Consider the following 27,030-nt stretch of genomic DNA (forward strand, 5'->3'; position numbering starts at 1 on the left):
GATATGTCTTTACACATCCATTGATATTGCTCTTGACAGGTTTTATAAAATGGTCAAATAGTGACCACTCCGTGGGGCTTCTATCTTGTAGCTTCCTCATAAAATCCATCTCAGAAGGACTTTTGTCTGTACTCTTGCATTTGCTGCCACCACTTGTGATCCATACAGTGCATTTGGGTTTTGAGTCTCTTAGGAGCATGTTGGTATGGTGATTCAGCTTGGCATTCTTCTTCATGATCTTGACCTCTCAGTCTCCTTTGGTTCTGGGAGCCAAGGTCCGGGAATCAGAACCTGCCCATGGCAACTGATAAAAGTTTTACTGGTTTCCTGGGCACCTGGCTGGCTTAGTCTGTAAAGAACATGACTCTTGATCTCAGGGTCATGGGTTTGAGCCCCACACCGGAGTGTGAAGATTATTTAAAACAAAACAATGAAGGAAGAAAGTTTACTGGTTTCTGCGGGAAATGAGGCTTCCTGAGGTTCTGGGCATTGATCACAGTGAGGATGGGTACAAAGAGTAGGGTGTTCCTGGACATCAGCTCCTTTCCAGGATTGGAGTTAAAGGTGGAATCTATACATTAGGGTTTCTAAAAATTTGGTTTTGACCTGCTAGTGGGCTATAAAATCAGTTTAATGGGTTGAGGCCATCATTTTTAAATGATTGAAAAAGAATAGAATAGCAAATAGAGTGCATTGCATGTGAGGCAAGGATAAATATTGTTTCTTGGAATTTTATGTGTGTGTGTATCTTTATCTATATCTTCATATGTGTAAACACCTACATATTCTGCATTGATATATAATAGAGAATGTTTTCTTTTAGGATGTGGCAAAATGTCTTTTAGCATGTAGCACATGGTAGAAAATGTTCAATTGTTACTACTTTTCATGACCTCCCCCAAAAATTACAAAATTCATAATGCACAGAGTGATTTTATAAAGACCCATATGCACACGCATGCTCATATGTATATGTGTGTGTGTGTGTGTGTGTACATACCCCCCCCCACGTGCACATGCACACATATTTAACTGCTTTTACCCAAAGCAATATACAAACCTGCCATCTTAAATTGCATAAAATGAATAAATTGAATAAAACCTGGTTGAAACTACCCCCTCCTTGGTTTTATAAACCCAAAGCTATCTAGGGAATTAGAATAGGGCTGTTCTGTCCCATCGCAAAGGCTGGAGTGGTTATTGGGATCCATTATTGGGATGGAATAGACCATGGCTGGGGAAACTGACATCTAAAGGGAGGCATTCTTGGGGCGCCTGGGTGGTTCAGGTGGTTAAGCGTCTGCCTTCGGCTCAGATCACGATCCCAGGAGCCTGGAATCAAGCCCCATGTTGGGCTCCCTGCTCAGTGTAGAGCCTGCATGTCCCTCTCCCTCTGTCAGTTCCTTCTGATTGTGCTCTCTGGCTCTCTCTCTCTGTCAAATAAATAAAATAAAATAATTTTTTAAAAATTTTTCTTAAAAGGAGGCTTTCTTGAGGCTCTCCCTGGTCATCCTGGAGTCAGAAAAAAGGACCTAGAAAAAGAGAAGGATTATAGGGAAAACAGCAAGTATCAAACATTGATAACATACCAACCCTGGGTTGGTACAGCTTTGTAGAAGTAGATAATGAAGGACAAAGAAGAAAAGATCTCTTTGCAATCAGTGGCATCATTTCTGTAAATTTCTAGATGAGGCATTCGTGCCACGATCCATCTGCCTAAATGCTACCGCGCTGGACCTTGTGAACGTGACAGGCTCAAGCTGCTGTTGCCATAATTACTCTGACAAGGTATCTACACTGAAAGAAGAGAAGGGTGCTTAGCCTGGTCCAATGGAGTATATCAGTGAATAATGGGATGAAGCTAAGAGAAGGTAAAATTGGTCTGAATATCAAGGAAAAAAATTACCTAACAGAAAGGTCTATTAGATAGTGGAGTGGTCTCTCCAGGGGGACAGTGGCAGGGCTGGTGGTGTTGGAATCATTTACAAGTTGGCTGTTGAAAGCCCCTGAGAATATGCTGTGGGGAACAGGACTGAGTTGACAAGAGTGGACAAAATGACCTCAAAGGTCTTTTCCATCTTTAGTGTCTACGATTTTGCGATCGTCTGCTCTTCACTGACGCACTCCAGCGCCAGTTACTCTCTGGGGCCTGAAACACACGAAATAATTGTTAGTAAGATATCCAGCGATGAAGCAGTTTTGAGGGAACCATTTGTTCTTGGCCATCTTTTTCCATTCAAAACTGGGTTGGAGAGAAATGAACAAGATAAAGGAAACAAGAAGAAATTGGAGTTTATTGTTCTCAAAACTGACAGTATTATTTTAGTCCCTACTCACTCGCAATATTTGATCAAATGCAAAACTACTCTTACAGGTTGTATTTAAATCTGAAAGCAGTTTCTTTGGGACTAAGTTTTGTATTTTTCAACAGGTTGTTTTAGTATTGTACAGAAAGAGCGTGTTTTAGGGGTTGTTTAACAGATGAAACGAATTCTTGGATAAGCAGCATTGTTCCATCTGCAACATGGTTAGAACTCTTGCACATTTGCATTTCTGTGTTTCAGAATTATTCAGGCAATAAATTACTCAGGATGTCAACCTTATGCTGAAACAGAAATGACCTACTTTGTAAGGATCTCATGTATTTTAAATTTAACCTTGCGCCTTTTCTTCAACTGGGAACAGGAAAAAGTGAGTGAAGAATGGTGAAGTCCTGAGCTTTGTAAGTATGATCACAAGGAAACCAAAAATAGCTGAAATGTATTGAGCTTTTACTATGTGCTAGACATTGTTTTAAGGATTTGATGTGCATTAACTCATTCATTTTCTTGCAGCAATCCAGGAGATAGGTGCTATTATTACAGCGGAGGAAACTGAGGTACAGAAGGGTTAAAACTCTTGTTTAAGGTCATAGAATCAGTGAGAGGTGGAGTTTGGATTTGAGCAGGTAGTCTGGATCCAAATCCTTATTATTCTATCACTTCTCTAAGTATAGCTCTTACTTTCTTCAGGAACATGATGGGGGCAGAGATTTGGTCTCTCTTGTTCATGGACGAACTTCAAGAGCCTAGAACAGTCCCTGACATATAGTAAGCACTCAGTGAATTTTGGCCAAAAGAACGAATCATATTGGCAATTCTGAGCTTTTCAAGGGCAAGTTCATCTATTCCAAATTTGCTGATTACAGGAACAAGGTATCTCTTTATCTCAGCAGTCTCTTAGCTTCATTTTCAGGGTGCCTTCCCTGACCCCTTGGAATAGATTAGCTACCTTTAGAACAGGGTTCAGAAATATCCTGCACTTCCCTGACATGGCAATTTCATACTGCTTTGTTATTATTTGTTTAGATGTTTATCTTCCTGGCTATGCTGTAAGCTCTCTGAAGGCAGGGTCTGTGTTTTACATACCACTATAACTCCAGACCCAGCACTGAACTGGGCACAAAAAGAGTTCTGCCTGTGGATGTCTGTTGAATGAACAATTGAAACAGGATGCTCTTTCCAACTTATTTTTCTACTTTTTATTTACACATAACTTCCGTAGTTTGTATTAGTTAACTATTACAGCATAACATGTTTCCTCAAAACCCAGTGGCTTAAAACAATAAGTATTTATTAACTCTTACAGTTTCTGCCAGTCAGAAATTTAGGAGTGGTTTTGATGGATGGTTTTTACTCAGGGACTTTCATGAGGTTGGAGTCAGATGTCAGCTAGGGTATCCATCATCTGAAGGCTTGCCTGAGGCTGGAGGATCCACTTCTTTTTTTTTTTTTTTTTTAAAGATTTTATTTATTTATTTGACAGAGAGAAATTACAAGTACACTGAGAGGCAGGCAGAGAGAGAGAGAAGGAAGCAGGCTCCCTGCTGAGCAGAGAGCCCGATGCGGGACTCGATCCCAGGAACCTGAGATCATGACCTGAGCCGAAGGCAGCAGCCCAACCCACTGAGCCACCCAGGCGCCCCTGGAGGATCCACTTCTTTTTTTTTTTTTTTTTTTTTTTTAAAAGATTTATTTATTTGACAGAGAGAAATCACAAGTAGACAGAGAGGCAGCCAGAGAGAGAGAGAGAGGGAAGCAAGCTCCCTGCCGAGCAGAGAGCTCGATGCGGGACCCGATCCCAGGACCCTGAGATCATGACCTGAGCCGAAGGCAGCGGCTTAATCCACTGAGCCACCCAGGCGCCCCTGGAGGATCCACTTCTAAGATGGCTTCCTCACAGGTTTCTCATTGAGAGGTCTCAGGTACTTCTCACATGCGTTTCTCCATAGGACTGTTAGAGTGTGTTGATGATATGGCAGCTGGCTCTCTCCAGAATGAGTGATGTAAGAGAAGATGGTGGATGTTGCAATGACTATTATGATTTAACCTTGGAAGTCGTATACCACTGCATTCTGTTGGTCATATAGACTGGTCTTCATTCAGTGTGGGAGAAGACTCCACAAGGGCATGGATATCAGGAGGCAATGATCATGGGCAGCCTGATATTAGAGCTTGGTTGCCACACATACCATTTTATGTCTTTTTTTCCCATCAAGTCAGTGAGATGATATCCTTTTTTTACAGGTGTGGAAACTGAGGCTTACCATGACATGCCTAGGATCATACCTTGTACTGAAGTCTCCATTTATTCCCTCTAAGTTAAATGTTCTTTCAAACATATTGTAGCTATATGACTAACTAAATAAATTTATACAGCTTAGCAAATTCAAGATGTGAAAACCTAAGTAGCAAATTAGAAATGTTATTTGAGTTACAAAAAGATTCACCATACCACAGGATTACCTAATTTTCAAAATGATTCAGTTTATCAAAGGTGAATTTTTATGTGACTTTTAGAGACACAATTGTTAGGTAATGAGAAGTATGATTTGAAAACTTGTGTGTCAGAAACACTCAGTCATATTAGATTGTGAGTTTCTTGAAGGCAGGGGTGGAGTCAGCTGTATCTTCCATCCTAACCCTGGGATCTAACCGAGAGGAAGCTTTCAACAAAAGTTTTTAAATAAAGAAATGATTATGGCAAAATACCTATAGCTACAGCTCCTTAAAACTTTTTTTGTATATGAGAAGTTGACATATTATTTAAAAAATACATTTTACTCTTATTTTATACTTAAGAGTCTGATTCCTACTGAGCTTTATATTACTAGACTACCTAGAACTTATTTGTATATTCGTACTGGCTTGATGTAACATGTTGTGAAATTTTTTATCCCTCCTGAGATATGAGGTTGAGACGTTTAATAAAAACAAAGAAAAATGTAAAAAGCAAAAATCTCATCTAAAGAATGGATGAAAGATCTGATTTTCAGAACATGTAGGTAAATGGAATGGTTCCTTTTTTTAGACTCAGCCGATCAAAACAATATAAATTTAAATAAAATATTTTCCATTGAAAAAAAAAGTACCCCTCTGCCCCCCAAATGCATTGTACTCGGGGGTTGGAAGACTTAAAGAGATTCCACTCATTTTTATTTATTTTTAGGTAGCCAGGGGGCCTAATGTTTTCTGGTTTGAACAATATTGCTATTTGTAAAGATTTTCTAAGGGAAGGTGAACAGACATCCTTCTTTGGGATGATTCCTTACCAACTCTTGTCTGCAAAATTAGTGGATTGTCAGGTTTATGATAGTATGGTTGTAGGCATAAACTCACATAGAGGATCAAATTATGCAGGGCAGAAATAAAAGATAAAAGGGTGTTGAATTTCATTGAACAACTGTAGTTAAGGATAGGAAGGTTAGCATTAGAATCCTGATCACGTTGATAGCCTGGTATGAATATTTTACAACTTTATACAGTTTACTTTTGTGATAGTAATAATGTAAGATGAATTCTGTTTATCCTAGTTCAGGTAGTATAGGTGCATATTTGCAAGTATAAATTTCTCAGCTAAGTTTTCTGCATGGATTTGTTATTAGTCATCCTTCTTTCTAAGTAGCCTGATTAGAGTCTAAGAGAAGCTTCTATAACAGGAAAGATAAATACATGCCATGTGAGATCATACCCATTCCTCACCCATGGCAGACATTTATTGTGAACCATTTTTTTCCTGAGTCATTGGTTGCTTTTTGTAAAAGAGCAAGAGATTGGCAAAATTAGAAGAGGTCAATATTATCACCCTTGAGGGGAACTGTATAACTAACAACAGAGAGAAAGTTGCCTTGATAAATCAATAACTAACTAGTTCTTGGCTAAAGATGGTAAATTAGACTCACCTGAGGGGGTTTTAAAGAAAACTTTTATGCAAGCTGTTGTGGCTTGTCATTTAATGTTTTGAATATAAGGGGAATGTCTAAGAATTTTTTTAAAATTTAGTCAAAATATTTTTAAAACAAAGAATAGCAGATTGGCTCTTATTTTTATACAAAATCTAGTCTTAAAAGGCACAGAAGATTAAAAATAGAAAGGACAATTGAGACCACTTATTCCTACTTTCTCCCCATTTATCATTGCAAAAATGAGACTCAAATTGGGGAACTGATTCACCTAAGGTCACAGAACTCATGAATGAAAATGGAGCAGCCAGGGAAATTGCTGCTATCTTACTTGGCCATTCTACTCATACCATCCCAGTCTCTATAGTGAGGGTATGAAGTAAGTAGATCTCAGAATTTCTTCAATTCTAAATTATGTTTCTCTCTAACCCCTCATGAACTTTCTGATATTATGTATTTGTTTATATTCTGTACCCACTGTCTAGAATGTAAACTTCATGAGGGTTAGGTCTTTATCTGTTTTGTTCTCTACCATTTTACTATGATATTCCCTACATTTACTGAAGTACATGTTTAAAAGACAGATGTTACTGAGTGAATGGGTGGAGATGAGGCTCAGAATCTTTTTTAATCTCACACTTCACGCAACTGCCACCAATTAATTGGAGTTAGCTTTCTTGTAGCGTGTGGTGGACAGATTCTAAGGTCATCCTCATGATCCTCACCTCCTGGTGTTCACACCTTGTGTAATCCTCTCCCCTTGAGAGTAGAAGTGATCTGTGACTTGCTTCTATGGATAAAATCAGCAGAGGTAGAGCAGTGTGTTTGATTACATGTAAGTGATTCTGTGCATGTGATTGCATTACATAAGATTATAATACCTGTCATGCTAAGAGACGTCCTCCCTTGCTGACTTTGAAGAGGCAAGCTGCCACCTTGTGAGTTGCTTGTGAAGAGGGCTACTTGGCAAGGAACTGGAGGTGGCATCTGGATAACTTCCCATAAGACACTGAGGCCCTCAGTTCAGCAGTCTGCAAGGAACTGAATGTTTCCAACAACCACGTGAGCCTGGAAGTAGATCCTTCTCCAGTCAAGGTTCATATAAGACCCCAACCTTGACAGCATCTTGATTGTAGCCTTAGAGAGGATCCACGGAAACCATGCCTGAACTCCTGATCTGTAGATGCTCTGAGGTAGTAAATGTGTGTGTGTGTGTGTTTTTAAATAAGTATTTTAGGCTGCTGTTTATTGTAATTTGTTATCTAGCTGTAGGTAATTAATACATAACCACCCATTTAGATATATTTCTTTCATTTGGATATCCACAAAATAGAACTCTAAACCACATTTGGAGTACTCTGAATTAAATATTACAATCTAGTAGAAAATGAAACTCTCTTTCGAAAGTGAAAAGGTTTAGTTTCTGGCTTGGGTTCTGTTAAATCTATAGGGCCACAGCATTCACATCTTTATAATCTGCTGGTGCTTACTCATTGCTTGTTTGTGGAAGTCAGAGTTCTCCTTTTTTTTACTTCTTAGTCAGTTGCCTGCATACCAATGAATTACTAAGACAGGCTGGCTTCAAGGCAGGGGGAGCATATCTAAGTATCTCTGTTTATATTAAAAATGGTTCTTAACATTTTAACTGTTATATTGATTACTTAAAGTCTATATTATAAATGAGGCAATAGGTTGGTAACCAAAGATGCCACTCTCTAAAAATATCCTTTTATTATTTTTTTTAATTTTAAAAAACTTTTTATTTTTTTCCCATTTTATTTTCTTCTCAGTGTTCCAAAATTCATTGCTTATGCACCACTCCCAGTGCTCCATGCAATACGTGCCCTCCATAATACCCACCACCAGGCTCACCCAGTACCCCCCCCCCCAACCCCCTCCATTTGTTTCTCAGAGTCCACAGTCTCTCATGGTTTGTCTCCCCCTCCAATTTCCCCCAATTCCCTTCTCCTTTCCATCTCCCAATGTCCTCTGTGTTATTCCTTATGCTCCAGAAGTAAGTGAAACCATATGATACTTGACTCTCTCTGCTTGACTTATTTTATTCAGCATAATCTCTTCCAGTACCATCCATATTGATACAAAAGTTGGGTATTCATTCTTTCTGATGGAGGCATAATACTCCATTGTATATATCGACCATATCTTCTTTATCCATTTGTCCATTGAAGGTCATCTTGGTTCTTTCCACAGTTTGGTGACTGTCCATTGCTGCTATGAACATTGGGGTGCAGATGGCCCTTCTTTTCACTACATCTATATCTTTGGGGTAAATACCCAGTAGTGCAATGCAGCATCATACGGTAGCTCTATTTTTAATTTCTTAAGGAATTGCCACACTATTTTCCAAAGTGGCTGCACCAACTTGCATTCCCACCAACAGTGTAAGAGGATTCCCCTTTTTCTACATCCTCTCCAATACATGTTGTTTACTGCCTTGTTGATTTTGGCCATTCTAACTGGTGTTAGGTGGTATCTCAATCTGGTTTTGATTTGAATCTCCCTGATGGCTAATGATGATGAACATTTTTTCATGTGTCTGTTACCCATTTGCATGTCTTCTTTGGAGAAGTGTCTGTTCATGTCTTCTGCCCATTTTTGACATGATTATCTGTTCTGCGTGTGTTGAGCTTGAGGAGTTCTTTTTTTTTTTTTTTAAGATTTTATTTATTTATTTGACAGACAGAGATCACAAGTAGGCAGAGAGGCAGCCAGAGAGAGAGGAGGAAGCAGGCTCCTTGCAGAGCAGAGAGCCCAATGTGGGGCTCGATTCCAGGACCCTGGGAATCATGACCTGAGCCGAAGGCAGAGCCTTTAACCCACTGAGCCACCCAGGCACCCCTTGAGGAGTTCTTTATAGATCTTGGATATCAGCCCTTTATCTGTAGTGTCATTTGCGAATATCTTCGCGCATTCCGTGGGTTGCCTCTTTGTTTTGTTGACTGTTTCCTTTGCTGTGCAGAAGCTTTTGATCTTGATGAAGTCCCAAAAGTTCATTTTTGCTTTTGTTTCCTTTGCCTTTGGAGACATGTCTTGAAAGAAGTTGCTGTGACCAGTGTCGAAGAGGTTACTAAGTATGTTCTTCTCTAGATTTCGATAGATTCCTGCCTCACGTTGAGGTCTTTTATCCTTTTCAAGTTTATTATTGTGTATGGTGTAAGAGAATGGTAGAGTTTCATTCTTCTACACATAGCTGTCCAATTTTCCCAGCACCACTTATTGAAGAGACTGTCTTTTTTCCACTGTATATATTTTCCTGCTTTGTTGAAGGTTATTTGACCATACAGTTGAAGGTCCATAACTGGGCTCTTCATTCTGTTCCGCTGGCCTATGTGTCTATTTTTGTGCCAGTACCATTCTGTCTTGGTGATCACAGCTTTGTAGTAAAGCTTGAAATCAGGCAACATGATGCCCCCAGTTTTGTTTTTCTTTTTCAACATCTCCTTAACAATTCGGGGTCTCTTCTGGTTCTATACAAATTTTAGGATTGTCTGTTCCAGCTCTTTGAAAAATGTCAGTGGAATTTTGATCAGGATGGCATTGAAAGTATTAATTGCTCTAGGCAGTATAGACATTTTAATAATGTTTATTCTTCTGATCCATGAACATGGAATGGTCTTCCGTATTTTTGTGTCTTCTTCAGTTTCTTTCATGAGTGTTCAGTTTCTTTCATGAGTTCCTCAAGTACATGGAACTTTCTCCAGAATAGACCACATACTGGGTCACAAATCAGGGTTCAACCGATACTAAAAGATTGAGATTGTTATTCCCTACATATTCTCAGACCACAGTGCTTTGAAATTGGAACTCAACCACATGAAAAAGTTTGGAAGGAATTGAAACACTTGGAAGCTAAAGACCACCCTGCTTAAGAATGTTTGGATCAACCAGGAAATCAAAGAAACAATTCATGGAAACCAATGAGAATGAAGACACTTCCATCCAAAACCTATGGGATACAGCAAAGGCGATCCTAAGGGGGAAGTACATAGCCATCCAAGTCTCCCTCAAAAAAACTGAAAATCCAGAATATACCAGCTCTCTTTATACCTTAACTGGAGAATCAACAACAAATTAAGCCAACCCCACATACAAGAAGGGAAATAATCAAGATTAGAGCAGAGATTGAGATAGAAACTAGAGACACAGTAGAACACATCAACAGAACTAGAAGCTGTTTTTTGGAAAGAATCCTTAAGATCGGTAAGCCATTGGCCAAACCCATCCAAAAGAAAAGAGAGAGGACCCAAATTAATAAAATTATGAAGGAAAAGGGAGAGATCATGACTAAAACCAAGGAAAAAGAAACAGTCATCAGAAATTGTTATCAACTGTTATATGCCAGTAAGTTAAGCAACCTAGAAGAAATGGATGCATTCCTGGAAACCTATAAACTTCCAAAACTGAATCAGGAATAAATTGACAACCTGAATAGACCAGTATCTAGTAACAAGATTGAGGCAGTGATCAAAAACGTCCCAAGACACAAGATCCCAGGATCTGACGGATTCCCCGGAGAATTCTGCCAAGCATTCAAAGAAGAAATAATACCTATTCTCCTGAAGCTGTTTCAAAAAAATAGAAACAGAACGCACACTTGCAGACTCTTTTTATGAAGCCAACATTACCCTGAATGAAGTCAATGGCAATGAAGTCAAACTCTGTCTTCATAGATGACGTAATACTTTATGTGGAAACCCAAAAGCCTACACCCCCAAACTACTATAACTCATACAGCAATTCAGTAATGTGGCAGGATACAAAATCTATGATACAGAAATCAGCTGCTTTCTTATACACTAACAACGAAAATATAGAAAGGGAAATTAGAGAATTGATTTCATTTACAATAATAGCAAGAACCATAAGATACCTGGGAATAAACCTAATCAAAGAGGTAAAAAAGTTTTTTTATTTAGAATGATTTGTCTTTGTAGACAGTGTGTTAGTGTTAATGAAAACCCTTAAAAAATGCAGTCAAGTAATTTTTATGAGTGTACATGATCTTAATGATTTTTATCATTGAATTTTGTGGGCTTGGCAGTTTTCTTTGTGCAGTGAAATTGTGCTTTTGCATTTCATAACCAAATAGAAATAAAATAGATCATGCATAATTTTGCATTGTCCTTGTCCTCTCTGTTTTTATGAGTAATTGATGATATCAATATCTTTTACTTTACAAAATCATTGCTGTTTAGTGAAATTGGCTTTATATCAAATCTCATTTTTCCAACTGATTCCATAAAATTTTACTTGGATAGCCATAAAAAAATGTCACCAAATGGTGAGTTGAAAATGTTACAATGCTAACATGGTGTCCAGGTCTTTGGGCTCCTTGAGATATATTGGGTGTGCTTTTGCAATTATTTTAGAATTACAAGATACTTGGCAGCTCTTTCCTATTATTACATCCTTTATCTCTACCTACTTTAGACCAAGGAATACATTTTACTTTGGGGAATGCCCTTTTTCTGATTAAAAGCACCCAGAACTTAGCCCTTCTTCTTCCTCATTTTTTATTGAGGTATAATTGACATATAACATTATATTGATTTCAGATGTACAACATAATGATTTGATATTTGTGTATATACTAAAAAAGTATATACTTACTGTCAGCACAGTAAGTCTAGTTATCATCATGTCAACAAAGTTGCATTTTTTTGTGATGAGAACTTTTAAGATTCACTTTTTTAGCAACTTTCATGTATGTGGTACAATATTATTGACTGTAGTCACTGTATTGTACATTACATCCCCATGGTTTATCTGTTTCATAACTGGAAGCTTATACCTTTTTTTAAAAAAATTTTTATTTTTATAAACATATATTTTTATCTGCAGGGGTACAGGTCTGTGAATCACCAGGTTTACACACTTCACAGTACTCACCAAAGCACATACCCTCCCCAATGTCCATAATCCCACCCCCTTCTCCCAAACCCCCTCCCCCCAGCAACCCTCAGTTTGTTTTGTGAGATTAAGAGTCACTTATGGTTTGTCTCCCTCCCAATCCCATCTTGTTTCATTTATTCTTCTCCTACCCACTTAAGCCTCCATGTTGCATCACCACTTCCTCATATCAGGGAGATCATATGATAGTTGTCTTTCTCTGCTTGACTTATTTCGCTAAGCATGATACGCTCTAGTTCCATCCATGTTGTTGCAAATGGCAAGATTTCATTTCTTTTGATGGCTGCATAGTATTCCATTGTGTATATATACCACATCTTCTTGATCCATTCATCTGTTGATGTTCATCTGTTGATGGACATCTAGGTTCTTTCCATAGTTTGGCTGTTGTGGACATTGCTGCTACGTTTGTATCTTTAGGGTAAATACCCAGTAGTGCAATTGCTGGGTCATAGGGCAGTTCTATTTTCAACATTTTGAGGAACCTCCATGCTGTTTTCCAGAGTGGCTGCACCAGCTTGCATTCCCACCAACAGTGGAGGAGGGTTCCCCTTTCTCTGCATCCTCGCCAGCATCTGTCATTTCCTGACTTGTTGATTTTAGCCATTCTGACTGGTGTGAGGTGATATCTCATTGTGGTTTTGATTTGTATTTACCTGATGCTGAGTGATATGGAGCACTTTTTCATGTGTCTGTTGGCCATCTGGATGTCTTCTTTGCAGAAATGTCTGTTCATGTCCTCTGCCCATTTTTTGATTGGATTATTTGTTCTTTAGGTGTTGAGTTTGCTAAGTTCTTTATAGATTCTGGACACTAGTCCTTTATCTGATATGTCGTTTGCAAATATCTTCTCCCATTCTGTCAGTTGTCTTTTGATTTTGTTAACTGTTTCCTTTGCTGTGCAAAAGCTTTTGATCTTGATGAAATCCCAATAGTTCATTTTTGCCCTTGCTTCCCTTGCCTTTGGTGCTGTTCCTAGAAAGATGTTGCTGTGGCTGAGGTTGAAGAGGTTGCTGCCTGTGTTCTCCTCAAGGATTTTGATGGATTCCTTTCGCACATTGAGGTCCTTCATCCATTTTGAGTCTATTTTTGTGTGTGGTGTAAGGAAATGGTCCAATTTCATTTTTCTGCATGTGGCTGTCCAATTTTCCCAGCACCATTTATTGAAGAGGCTGTCTTTTTTCCATTGGATATTCTTTCCTGCTTTGTCGAAGATTAGTTGACTGTAGAGTTGAGGGTCTATTTCTGGGCTCTCTATTCTGTTCCATTGATCTATGTGTCTGTTTTTGTGCCAGTACCATGCTGTCTTGATGATGACAGCTTTGTAATAGAGCTTGAAGTCCGGAATTGTGATGCCACCAACTTTGGCTAGAAAGCCAATATCCCTTTGGCTATTTGAGGTCTTTTCTGGTTCCATATAAATTTTAGAATTATTTGTTCCATTTCTTTGAAAAAGATGGATGGTACTTTGATAGGAATTGCATTAAATGTGTAGATTGCTTTAGGTAGCATAGACATTTTCACAATTTATTTATTATTTATTTATTTATTCTTCCAATCCAGGAGCATGGAACATTTTTCCATTTCTCTGTGTTTTCCTCAATTTCTTTCATGAGTACTTTATAGTTTTCTGAGTGTAGATTCTGTGCCTCTTTGGTTATGTTTATTCCTAGGTATCTTATGGTTTTGGGTGCAATTGTAAATGGGATTGACTCCTTAATTTCTCTTTCTTCTGTCTTGTTGTTGGTGTAGAGAAATGCAACTGATTTCTGTGCATTGATTTTATATCCTGACACTTTACTGAATTCCTGTATAAGTTCTAGCAGTTTTGGAGTGGAGTCTTTTGGGTTTTCCACATATAGTATCATATCATCTTCAAAGAGTGATAATTTGATTTCTTCTTTGCCAATTTGGATGCCTTTAATTTCCTTTTGTTGTCTGATTGCTGAGGCTAGGACCTCTAGTACTATGTTGAATAGCAGTGGTGATAATGGGCATCCCTGCCGTGTTCCTGACCTTAGCGGAAAAGCTTTCAGTTTTTCTCCATTGAGAATGATATTTGCGGTGGGTTTTTCATAGATAGCTTTGATGATATTGAGGTATGTGCCCTCTATCCCGACACTTTGAAGAGTTTTGATCAGGAAGGGATGCTGTACTTTGTCAAATGCTTTTTCAGCATCTATTGAGAGTATCATATGGTTCTTGTTCTTTCTTTTATTGATGTGTTGTATCACATTGACTGATTTGCGGATGTTGAACCAACCTTGCAGCTCTGGAATAAATCCCACTTGGTCGTGGTGAATAATCTTTTTAACGTACTGTTGAATCCTATTGGCTAGTAATTTGTTGAGTATTTTCGCATCTGTGTTCATCAAGGATATCGGTCTATAGCTCTCTTTTTTGGTGGGATCCTTGTCTGGTTTTGGGATCAAGGTGATGCTGGCCTCATAAAATGAGTTTGGAAGTTTTCCTTCCATTTCTATTTTTTGGAACAGTTTCAGGAGAATAGGAATTAGTTCTTCTTTAAATGTTTGGTAGAATTCCCCCAGGAAGCCATCTGGCCTTGGGCTTTTGTTTGTTTGGAGATTTTTAATGACTGTTTCCATCTCCTTACTGGTTATGGGTCTGTTCAGGCTTTCTATTTCTTCCTGGTTCAGTTGTGGTAGTTTATATGTTTCTAGGAATGCATCCATTTCTTCCAGATTGTCAAATTTGTTGGCGTAGAGTTGCTCGTTATATGTTCTTATAATAGTTTGTATTTCTTTGGTGTTAGTTGTGATCTCTCCTCTTTCATTCATGATTTTATTTATTTGGGTCCTTTCTCTTCTCTTTTTGATAAGTCGGGCCAGTGGTTTATCAATTTTATTAATTCTTTCAAAGAACCAGCTCCTAGTTTCGTTGATTTGTTCTATTGTTTTTTTGGTTTCTATTTCATTGATTTCTGCTCTGATCTTTATTATTTCACTTCTCCTGCTGGGCTTAGGGTTTCTTTCTTGTTCTTTCTCCAGCTCCTTTAGGTGTAGGGTTAGGTTGTGTACCTGAGACCTTTCTTGTTTCTTGAGAAAGCTTGTACCGCTATATATTTTCCTCTCAGAACTGCCTTTGTTGTGTCCCACAGATTTTGAACCATTGTATTTTCATTATCATTTGTTTGCATTATTTTTTTCAATTCTTCTTTAATTTCCCGGTTGACCCATTCATTCTTTAGAAGGATGCTGTTTAGTCTCCATGTATTTGGATTCTTTCCAAACTTCCTTTTGTGGTTGAATTCTAGCTTTAGAGCATTGTGGTCTGAAAATATGCAGGGAATGATCCCAATCTTTTGATACCGGTTGAGTCCTGCTTTAGGACCGAGGATGTGATCTATTCTGGAGAATGTTCCATGTGCACTACAGAAGAATGTGTATTCTGTTGCTTTGGGATGAAATGTTCTGAATATATCTGTGATGTCCATCTGGTCCAGTGTGTCATTTAAGGCCTTTATTTCCTTGCTGATCTTTTGCTTGGATGATCTGTCCATTTCAGTGAGGGGAGTGTTAAAGTCCCCTACTATTATTGTATTATTGTTGATGTGTTTCTTTGATTTTGTTATTAATTGGTTTATATAGTTGGCTGCTCCCATGTTGGGGGCATAGATATTTAAAATTGTTAGATCTTCTTGTTGGACAGACCCTTTGAGTATGATATAGTGTCCTTCCTCATCTCTTATTATAGTCTTTGGCTTAAAATCTAATTGATCTGATATAAGGATTGCCACTCCTGCTTTCTTCTGATGTCCATTAGCATGGTAAATTCTTTTCCATCCCCTCACTTTAAATCTGGAGGTGTCTTCGGGCTTAAAATGAGTTTCTTGGAGGCAACATATAGATGGGTTTTGTTTTTTTATCCATTCTGATACCCTGTGTCTTTTGACAGGGGCATTTAGCCCACTAACATTCAGGGTAACTATTGAGAGATATGAATTTAGTACCATTGTACTGCCTGTATGGTGACTATTACTGTATATGGTCTCTGTTTTTTTCTGATCTACCACTTGTAGGCTCTCTCTTTGCTTAGAGGACCCCTTTCAATATTTCCTGTAGAGCTGGTTTGGTGTTTGCAAATTCTTTCAGTTTTTGTTTGTCCTGGAAGCTTTTAATCTCTCCTTCTATTTTCAATGATAGCCTAGCTGGATATAGTATTCTTGGCTGCATGTTTTTCTCGTTTAGTGCTCTGAAAATATTATGCCAGCTCTTTCTGGCCTGCCAGGTCTCTGTGGATAAGTCAGCTGCCAATCTAATATTTTTACCATTGTATGTTACAGAATTCTTTTCCCTGGCTGCTTTCAGGATTTTCTCTTTGTCACTGAGACTTGTAAATTTTACTATTAGGTGACGGGGTGTGGGCCTATTCTTATTGATTTTGAGGGGCGTTCTCTGAACCTCCTGAAGTTTGATGCTCGTTCCCTTTGCCATATTGGGGAAATTCTCCCCAATAATTCTCTCCAGTATACCTTCTGCTCCCCTCTCTCTTTCTTCTTCTTCTGGAATCCCAATTATTCTAATGTTGTTTCGTCTTATGGTGTCACTTATCTCTCGAATTCTCCCCTTGTGGTCCAGTAGCTGTTGGTCCCTCTTTTGCTCAGCTTCTTTATTCTCTGTCATTTGGTCTTCTATATTGCTAATTCTTTCTTCTGTCTCATTTATCCTAGCAGTGAGAGCCTCCATTTTTGATTGCACCTCATTAATAGCTTTTTTGATGTCAACTTGGTTAGATTTTAGTTCTTTTATTTCTCCAGAAAGGGCTTTTATATCTCCCGAGAGGGTTTCTCTAATCTCTTCCATGCCTTTTTTGAGCCCGGCTACAACCTTGAGAATTGTCATTCTGAACTCTAGATCTGACATATTACCGATGTCTGTATTGATTAGGTCCCTAGCCTTCGGTACTGCCTCTTCTTCTTTTTTTTGTGGTGTATTTTTCCGTCTTGTCATTTTATCCAGATAAGAGTATATGAAGGAGCAAGTAAAATACTAAAAGGGTGGCAACAACCCCAGGAAAATATGCTTTAACCAAATCAGAAGAGATCCCAAATTGTGAGGGGGGAGAAAGGGGATAAAAAGAGGTTCAAAAAGGGAGAAAGAAAAAAAAAGAAAAGAATTTTTTTAAAAAAAGAAAACGAATAAAGAAAAATATAAAAAAGAAAAAATATATTAGATAAACTAGTTAAAAAACGTTAAAAAAGAAAAGGGTAAAAGTTAAAAAATTTTTACCAGATGGTGAGAAAAGAAAAACAAAAAATGAAAAAGAAAAAGCCACCCCCGCCGACCTGAGCTCGCTGAAGTCTTTGCGCAGGATCTCCATTGCCTTCTGCAGGAACTGCTGCATTGTGTTGCCCTTTTTCATCTTCACCGTCCGCCCCCAGAGCCGTCCCAGTAACTGAAGGTGATTTCGATCTCCTCACTCTTGATCTTCTCCTGCTTGGCCTCCCACTCCTGCCGCAGCTCTTCCCGGAGCCCGTTCTCCTCTTCCTCGCGGTCTGGTCAGGTAGGAAGCTGGTGTCCACATCAGGGTTCTTCCCCAGTTTCCTCTTCTTTGTGGTGACCTCTTCCCTCTCCAGCTCCTCCTCCTACGGGGCCGCCTCCTCCTCCTCGTCGCCCGCCTCCTCCTCTTCCTCCAGGGTGAAGGACAGGCTGGAGATCTTGCACTTGGCCTCCTGCTTGCGCTCTTTCTCTCACAGCTTCTCCAGCTTCAGCTGCAGCTCCTTGGACTGCTCTTTCTTTGCCAGCTGCTTTTCCCTCTCCTTCACCAGGGCCTCCTGCTTGGCCTTCATGTCATTCAGGGTCACGCGACCAACAGTGCTAGACTTGAGCTCCGCCTCCACGGCGTCGTAGTGAGCGGAGAACTTCTTGTCGATGTTCGATTTCATGTTGTTCTCCTCCGTGATCCGCTGCTTCATCTGCTCCATCTGCTCGCGCTGCTTCTCCCTCTTCTTCATCAGGTGCATGGCGCGGCCCGCTTCGCATGCGGCGCTCTTGTATTGAGCCATGGCGGCGGCGGCAACGGCGGTAACAGCGACAGCGGCCTGGTGGAGTCTCAACGGTTGCAAACGGCAGCAGCCGGGCAGTCAGCTGACGCCCTGGAAGCTTATACCTTTTGACCTCTTTCACTTATTTCATCTATCTCCCAACACCTCTTCTGGCAACCACCAACGTATTCTCCGTATCTATTAGTTTAGTTTTGTTTGTATGGTTTTTAAAATTTGACATATAAGTATAATTCTATGGTATTTGTCTTTTTCTGACTTAATTCACTTAGCATAATACTTTCAAGGTCCATTCATGTTGTTGCAAATGGGAAGGTTTCATTCTTTTTTATGGCTAAGTTATATTCCATTGTGTGTATATTGCCACATCTTTTTATCTATCTATTAATGGACACTTAGGTTGTTTCCATATCTTCACTATTGTGAATAATGCTGCAGTGCATATATTTTTTCTAATTAGTGTTGTTCTCTCTTTTTTTTTTTTTTTAAGATTTATTTATTTTAGAGAGAGAGAGAGAGAGGGAGAGAACAAGTTGAGGGAGGAGTAGAAGGAGAGGGAGAGAGAATTCTCAAGCAGACCCCCTGCTGAATGTGGTGCCTGATGCAGCTGGGCTCTATCCCAGACCTTGAGATCATGACCTGAGGCAAAATCAAGAGCAGGGTGCCTAATCAACTGAGCCATCCAGGTGTCCCAGTGTTTTTGTTTTCTTTGGATAAATACCTAGAGGTAGAATTGCTTGATTATATGGTAGTTCTATTTTTATTTCCTGAGTAACTTTCGTACTATTTTCCATAGTGGCTGCAACAATTTGCATTTCCATCAGCAGGGCACAAGGGTTCCCTTTTCGCCACATCATTGCCAGTGCTTATTTCTTGGCTTTTTGATAGTAGTCATTCTAACAAGTGTAAGGTAGTATCTCATTTTTGCATTTACATTTTCTTGATGATCAGTGATATTTAGCATCTTTTCTTCTGTCTGTTGGTCATCTGTAGGTCTTTGTAAAAATATCTGTTCAGGTTCTCTACCCATTTTTAAATCATGTTATTTTTATTTATTTTGGTATTCAATTGTATGGGTTCTTTATATATTTTGGATATTAACTACTTTATGGATAAAGGATTTGCAAATATCTTCTCCCATTCAGTAGGTTGCCTAGAACTCAGCACTCAGGCTTCCTTAACCAGGCGTATTTCCTTTTTTTTTTTTTAGATTTTATTAATTTATTTGACAGACAGAGATCACAAGTAGGCCGAGAGGCAGGCAGAGAGAGAGGAGGAAGCAGGCTCCACAGAGAGCCCAATGCTGGGCTCCATCCCAGGACCCTGGGATCATGACCTGAGCTGAAGGCAGAGGCTTTAACCCACTGAGCCACCCAGGTGCCCCGCCAGGCGTATTTTCAATGCAGAAGAGAGCTAGCCTGCAATACCTGATTCTACCATTAGGTGCTGCTCTTTAACATATAATATTTTGCATAGTGGTTTTGTTTGTTTGTTTTTGTTTTTTTCCCCTTTTCCTCCCCAAATTAATTTGAGGGTACGAAAGCACATCATGCTTTCTTATTGCATATTAAGATTTTGAAACTTTTTAAAAAAATACTTTATTTGAGAGAGAGAGAGTGCTTGAGAAAGCGCAAGTGGAACAGAGGGGCAGAGGGAGAGAGAGAGAGATGGGCTCCTGGCTGAGCAGGGAGCCCAATGTGGGGTTCAGTCCCAGCACCCTGGGATCATGACCTAAGCTGAAGGCAGACTTAACTGACTGAGCCACCCATATGCCTTGGATTTGATACGTTTTTATTAGAACTGTTTGCTTTTCTAAATAAATTGGAAGCTAACCACCCTAACCTGAAAATTTCCCAAGTGAGATATTTAAGTTCTCATAAAATAAATTAGTGAGCTATCCTAGTGTTGGCATAAAGCTTCACTTTTACAGAATAAGTCTCTTTAAAAAAGTAAAAAAAAAAAAAAATCTTTCTTGTGTGAAAGTTTATTACCCACATTCCCAAAATGAGTAACTTGGGAATTATCTTTGAATTTTTTATTGCCCAAATTCTTACTTTTTAAAAGTAAACTAGAAATTATCTAGATATTTTGGTTTCAGTGGTAGCTGCATAAATTTTTCAGGTACAATTGAATTTTTTGAAAAAGGAAACATATTATGCTTTTTTTGTTGTTGTTTTATACAAAATAGAAGATAGAGAAGAAAGAACATTATTGAATGGGTGATACTTCGATCTTTGTACTTCTATATCAGATAAGGGATTAACAGTTCTGGCAGCAGCAGCATTTTTGGGGGGAGCACATATACAATAAATATGAGGCAATAATTCAATGCTAAAATGGCCTCATGTTCCATGAAAACTTGAAATAGGATGTCAGAATGGCTAAGACACAAAGTTTTGTGACAATAAGCAGGAGCTCTGGGGCTTATGGGTTAACTCTGGGTATTCTGTTAAGGCTACCAACCAGCCCATCTGTATCGGTTCCTGGAAAGCCTCGGTAGGGAAAGGCAAGAGTTAAATCTGGGTTGTAGGAGAGCGATACAATAAAAATAATAAAAACCACAGACCTCACCATATTTTAATGCAGAGGTTCTTGTATTCAGGTGAGAAGTTATCTTTATAGGAAGGTTTTTTACCCCTTTATTCTTTTTTTTTTCCTTTACAAAAAATATTTGCTGATTTTAGAAAATTGTTTCCTGTGAATGAAACTCTTCACTTTAGGGTTGATATGTTGTGACTTATGAAAATTTGAAATACCTGTTATGGATCAGCTCTCACTTAGCAAGGGCTGTATTTGTCAGGTGATGATTGAAGTTGTAAATCAGTATTCTTGGATCTGGAATTTCCTATGGTGAAGCAAATAGCTGCAAACATCAGCTTTAAGAATAAAATAAAATGAAACAAGCAGTAATAATAATAAAAAAAAAAAACCTTGACAGGCAAATTTGGTGTTACACGTTGTGCATTTCTTTTCAGTCTCTCAAACTTTCTGAACACTATAATTTGTTTGTACTACTGCATCACTATCATCAAAGATATAGGACTTTATTAGCCCTTCTCTCTTAGGAATAGCTTTTTTTTTTTTTTTTAAGAGAAAGGAATGCATGAAAGTTCAGCCACTTGAATCTGTGTATAATTATTTTTTGTAACAAAAGTCTTAGACTTCTTTAGTATGAAAAAGAGGAGAAAGAAGGAAGAGTATAAAGAAAGGAATGACTAGTGAAAGGGAAGGAATAGAGAGGGAAAAAGAGGAGAGAGAGGAAGAGAAAGAAACTTTAGTACAAGTTTTCTTTCGAAAAAGTCAGCACAGTGACAATATTGTGCCATGATGAGATCATTTTTCAGACCTCCATAGCCACCTACTCTTCCAAGTTTGAGAACTCTATCAGAAATAAATAGCTTATATTTACAGTATACTGTTAGTGAACAACAGTCCAGTTTCTTTACTATCTGTGGAGAAGACTTTGTCCTTTCTGGGGGCTGTGGCTGAATGGTCACCTTATTTTTAGTTCAAGTGTCTTAAAACCATTTGAAAATAATTAGGATGAGATCACATGAGAGCTAGATAGAGGAGTGGCTTTAGCAGTCTGTTGGGCTGGAGTCATGGGTTGTTAATGGCCTCTGCAGACGATTTAGCCTTATGTCTGAAGTCCTAGTCTCTGTCTGATCTCCAGGGTTGAGTTCAGCTCATTAGACAGCTCTCTAGAACACAGAGGAGCCCTGAATGCTAGAGGGGAACTTCTAGCAGGTGGTGGAGAGTCTTGTATTGGCTGCTTGTCTATATGAATGATCATTTGTCTCTAAGCCCAAAAATAAGCTCATCAACTTTGCAAAAAGAAAATGTGATGGCCATGCCAGTTAACCAGAGGGTATGAAGCCAGGTTGGACTTCTTTTCTTGCCTGATAATGTCTCTGAGTTCTGAGAACCTAGATGCTCTCTTTTTCTGCTATGTTCACTGCGACTTTGTCATCTCTGTATTCACTCTTTTGTTACGCTTCCTACTTGTTCTCTCTTCTCCTGAATTATAGATGAGAGGAACTAAAGGTGTGGGTGATAAGAGTGAATGGGTCCGCGGGGTCTCCATGATACCATGTTTAACAGTGCCTGGAGGTCAGGCTGTGTTGGGGAGGCTGGAAAGGTGAGGCTGACTGTGTAGTATGAGAACCTATGCCCACTGTGTGGGGCTGTCAACCAAGGGCCTGGTGCCCAGAAGAGGGTCTAAAACTTGGTCACTAGCTTGCACTGAAGTTTGTGAGTCAGAAAGAGCCATGAATTAAAGGAGAGTTTGAGAGCTTGGCCGAGGAAGGTGCTTCCACTGTGAGACTCTTCAGTGCTGCCCTACATGGGGTGCTGCCTGGGTCTGGTATCATTGCAGTTGTCGGACTTCCCTGATAGGGCTTGCAGCCAGTTGTCCATTTATCCAGATGTAGCAGGAGATTCTCCTAAGAAAAAGAATGCCCTACCCAATCTTAAAAACAAACAAAAAAAAAACCACAAAAAAACCCACACCATTCAGCTTCGGTCCTCCTTGTGATATACGAAGGGACCAGCTGAATATGAGATGGAGAGGAGTGGCTGGGCAGCCTTCTTCAAGTGGGATTTCTGGGAGCCAGGGTGGACATACAGGCTAGGCTGACGAACGCTTGTGCTGCTGAGGTGTAAGGTGGCACTTGGGGATGGGGCCTCCTGATCATGCCTCACAAAACTTCTCTCCTCTCCTGGCCTCTTCCTTAGTGTGGCCTTCCATTTTTGTCAGGTCCCTGCAGAAATTCATCTGTCTTTTAAACCCTTCCTGTGGGGCTGCTGGGTAAGGTTTTTAGGACACAACTGTGTCTGGCTGTGCGAGCCATCTGGTGTTGGAGGGTGGGAATGCAGAATGGTCAGTCTCTCTCAGGGTCAGGTTTGGCCACTGCCTCCAGTTGGTTGTAACTCTTCATTCTTCAGACCAAAGGGCAAGGAAGCAGGGCACAGGGGAGCTTGATGAGAGCCTCTGCATCCTGTCCTAGCTTAGATTTTGAGAAGATAAAAGCTAAGTGACAACAGGGGCTAACGCCCAACCACAGAGACTTCCTATGTTATCCTAGAGCAGCACTTCTCAAACTTTAGCATGTGTCCAAATCACCTAGAGAGTTTGCAAAGACTCAGATTTCTAGGTTCCACTCCCACAGTTTCTGATTCAATGGGTCTGAGGTGGGCCAGAGAATTTACATGTCTGCCAAGTTCCAGGTGGTGCTGACTCTGCAGGTCTGGGGACCATGCTTGGAGAACCAGTGGAGCTAGGGACAAGCTCTGGCCTCTTACGTAACTCAATCTGTGACCTCCGTAGAGAGATCCCTTTGGACTATTGTGCCTTTTCACATCTGCTCACCTCTTTAAATTCAGGGGTCATCATGGGAGTTTCTCTGTTTCTAGAGAAGTGCTTGGCAATCGAGGGTGTTCAGAAGGATTTTGTTGAAAGTTGATTTTTGAGATGCTTTCACAGACTTTGATGTCATTAAAACCATAGAATGTTAGGGTTGAAGTGAAGTTGAGAGCTGACCCTGTTCAACAAGTTCTACAGACAGGATCTCCGACGCTCAGAAAGACCGTGGTCAAAGGATCATACGAGAGTGCTCAAGATCGCACACCTAGCAGGTCTTCTACTTTAATTAAGTGCCCGAAATTATCTCCAGTGATTATTAGGCAATTATTCACTATGTGCTAGACACCAAGTTCTCATCCAATTCTTTGTATTATTTATCAGAATAACCCTATGAGTCAGTGCAGTTACTGTATTTACTTTGCAGGGCCAAAAACTGAGGCTCTGAGAGGTAAATAACTTGCCTCAGTCACAAGGCTAGTAAGGGAGGCATCAGGCAAGTGACTGGAGAATGAGCCGTTGACCATCGTGCTGTTCACACAGTGAGTGCCCCAGGAGTGCTGATATTCTGACAAGCTTGTTCTCTTTCTCGGTAACGTCATCATTTGTACAGAATGTTGAAGGCCAGAACGGGATACATGTGGTAGAGCCTTTTGAGACCATGAGGCATTGTAGGACTAGGTGATGCCCGCAGGAAAGTAGATTTGTATTTTCCAAAGCGTTTTTACAGACTATTTTTGGAGTAACTTTTCATTCCAGCTGAAATGCCCTTCCATGTTGCATCTAGAGCTGTCCAGGTCTTGCTCCTACAGCTTTGATTGTCTTCTTCAAGAGATCTGTTCCTTATACATGTGTTATCTTCTTTTTAAAGAAATTTATTCTTCTTCTTTTTTTTTAATGTGGAACTTTTTCCCCCATATTATAACTTGTTGGTTCTTAGGAACATCACACAGAGGAACCCTCACTGCTGGCTGAATTGGAGGTGCTCACATGCATCCTCATCACAACCTGGTGAGGGTGCTGGGCAGGAATTATAATCCCCAGACTGGAAGGCAAGGGGGTTGAGCCAGGCTGAGCCTTGGGGCTGCCTATGATCCTACACAGTCCCTGTGGAGCTCCACCAAGAGCCCAGTCTTCTGTGCTCCTGTCCCTGTTGTCTCTCCACGATCCTGGGTCAGTGGGTGGAAAATTGGGACTGATCGAACTTTCCCTCGCAGTTGCTTCAACTCCACATCTTTGGCTGACCAGCCGTAAGTTATTCTTTCTCAAATATCAGGGTTCTTCCAAAATGATTAGGTAGCTTCCTGGAGCCACACAACTTTAATTTCTTGTGATTTGGGAAGATTGTGCCTCTGCTGGAGTGGAGCCTTCGGGGAGGAAGAGGAGGAAGACGAGGAGGAGGGTAGCCTCAGAGGATCTCAGGTTTTGTGGGCTGCTCAACCTGAGCTGGGCTTTCAATGTCGGGGCAGTTCCTGGGCAGGAAATTCTTGCTGTTGCATATATATCTATATATCTATATATGGATTCATGGCTGCTTTGAGACTGACTGAATTTTTCTCCCTCCTGAGCTGAGCTCCCCTTGGGAACACGGCCCTGGTGGTAATTTTGGAGTATTTGAATCAGTCTGTGTCATCCCACACCAGAGGCTTTTTTCTTTCTCTTGGTTGTTATTGCCGACTCTCTTTAGTTTGCTCTGCATTTTCAGCAGGGGATAAAATATGGTTTATACTCCCTGGCTTAGAGGGGATGATTGACTAGAGGCTGAACCCTTCAGGAATAGTTTACTGACATAAGAATTAAGATGAGCTGTGTCTGCCTCGACATAGCCTACATATTTCAAAGACAGGGTGGGGGCCAGCCCCTTAGGCACACAGTAGCCTCCCGGAGAGCTTTATGATGACAGCTCCCCACCCCTGTTCAAAACAGGGTGTGCTTTTGCTCACCTGAATGGACATGGGTGCCATGAGCAGAGACAAGTTTGAATGTGAGCCATGCAGGCTCTTTGGCTCTGGCCACACACCCAGGAAAGTCGGGGGAGATCCAGTGACAGCTACTGAAACCCAGGGCTCGGGCTATTGAGGAAGGCGTACAGAGCCTCCAGTTTTGACCCATCCCTTAGGGAATTTCCTTTCTCCTCTCCTCCTCACTGTCATATTCTGCTTTTCCTAGGGTCCTCTCTACACGGCAGCTTTACTGAGAATGCCCTTTCTTGGCAAGATGATAGCGGTCTTGTTACTCGGTGGATCTCACTGCCATGCACTTAGGATGTATGAGATATTGCTGCAGGCACACCTAGATCAGGCAGCAAATAGTTGATGTCAGACTGGTTTGGGCAGGCCGGGGATCAGGGCCCAGAGCCATGAGACACTCCTTTACTACATCAAGGAGTGCTTTCATTTCAGGCTCCTCATCTCTCAAATGGATGCATTTAGTCTGCTTTCCCCTGGGGAATCAGTGAGAAGGGAATGGGGAGGAGCAGTAACATATTTTCATAGCACTTTGAAGACCATGAGGATTCAGTTGTAAGGGGTCATACAATAATGTAGATGCCACATTCCATGCTTTTCCAGGTACATGAACTCCAAATCCCCTAACTTCTCTCCCACTCTTGAGAGCAATCAGAAAGGAAGTTGACAGTGCCCTTATCATGGGAGAAGTCTCGAATCTCTTTTCAGTTATTAAAATGAATTCTTTCTAAGCCATGAATTATTTTGGGAACAATTCATGTGTGGTGTACAGTTGCTTCCTAACACAGCTGAGAACGGTGCTTTTGATTCACGCAGTCTCCCTTTGGTAATAGATGGGCCTGTATAGTTCACTGCGTTGGGTTTGAGTGCTGTCTCCCAAATAGTATTGTCAGGTCAGTCTTAGGACTAGAAGGACTATTAAAGTCATCTGGTCCAATCTCCTTATTTAGTGGATGGGAAAAGTGTTCAGAGGTCACATGGTGAATTATACTCAGGTCACATGGTGAATTACAAACTGGTGATGGAATCAGGTCTCTCGCTTTTTTGTCTAGGGCTCTTTCCCCTTTCTGATGCCATCTGTGCCATTGTTGTGTGCTGGCCATATATCCTATTTATCAAAGGATCCAGGGAAGGATATACCAAACTTCACTTGGGTACCATTTCCATAAAAGGAAGAGCAAATCACTAAATAGTGTTGGAGTCTGGTCTGAAGGTTTTACCATATTGCCCAAACCTTCTTTAGTATAGCTGGCACTTCTACTGCAGCGTTCTTTATGTTTGAGAATATTTGGAAGCAACTCAAATGTCCGAAAAGGAGATTGGTAAAAGAAATTGTGGCACATCCCTCTAATGCGTGATGTCTCAGTTATTTAAAATGATGTTATAGAAATTAATTATCAACATGGGGAAATATGCACAGTCAGATGTTATGTGTAGAAACAGCAGACTACTCAGGGATAGAAAAGTATAGCCTTAGTTTGAAAAAAAGTAAATTCATGCATACAAAAAGAGGATATCAGAATGTTAATAC

General features: G+C 40.1%; 1 long non-coding RNA gene and 1 pseudogene across 2 annotated transcripts in view; one reads left to right on the forward strand and one right to left on the reverse strand.

The window, feature by feature from the left end:
* LOC309871939 (protein FAM50A pseudogene) overlaps positions 1-18,206 on the reverse strand; it is a 111,812-nt pseudogene extending 93,606 nt beyond the window's left edge. Inside the window, exon 1 of the transcript in view lies at positions 17,447-18,206. The product of the transcript in view is annotated as a protein FAM50A pseudogene (transcript). The remainder of the gene's footprint in view (positions 1-17,446) is intronic.
* Positions 1-27,030, forward strand: part of LOC309872517 — a 306,194-nt gene that overhangs the window by 93,929 nt on the left and 185,235 nt on the right. The window lies entirely within an intron of this gene.

The sequence above is a fragment of the Mustela nivalis genome, assembly GCF_964662115.1.
Source record: "Mustela nivalis genome assembly, chromosome: 8".
NCBI classification, from domain to species: Eukaryota; Metazoa; Chordata; class Mammalia; order Carnivora; family Mustelidae; genus Mustela; species Mustela nivalis.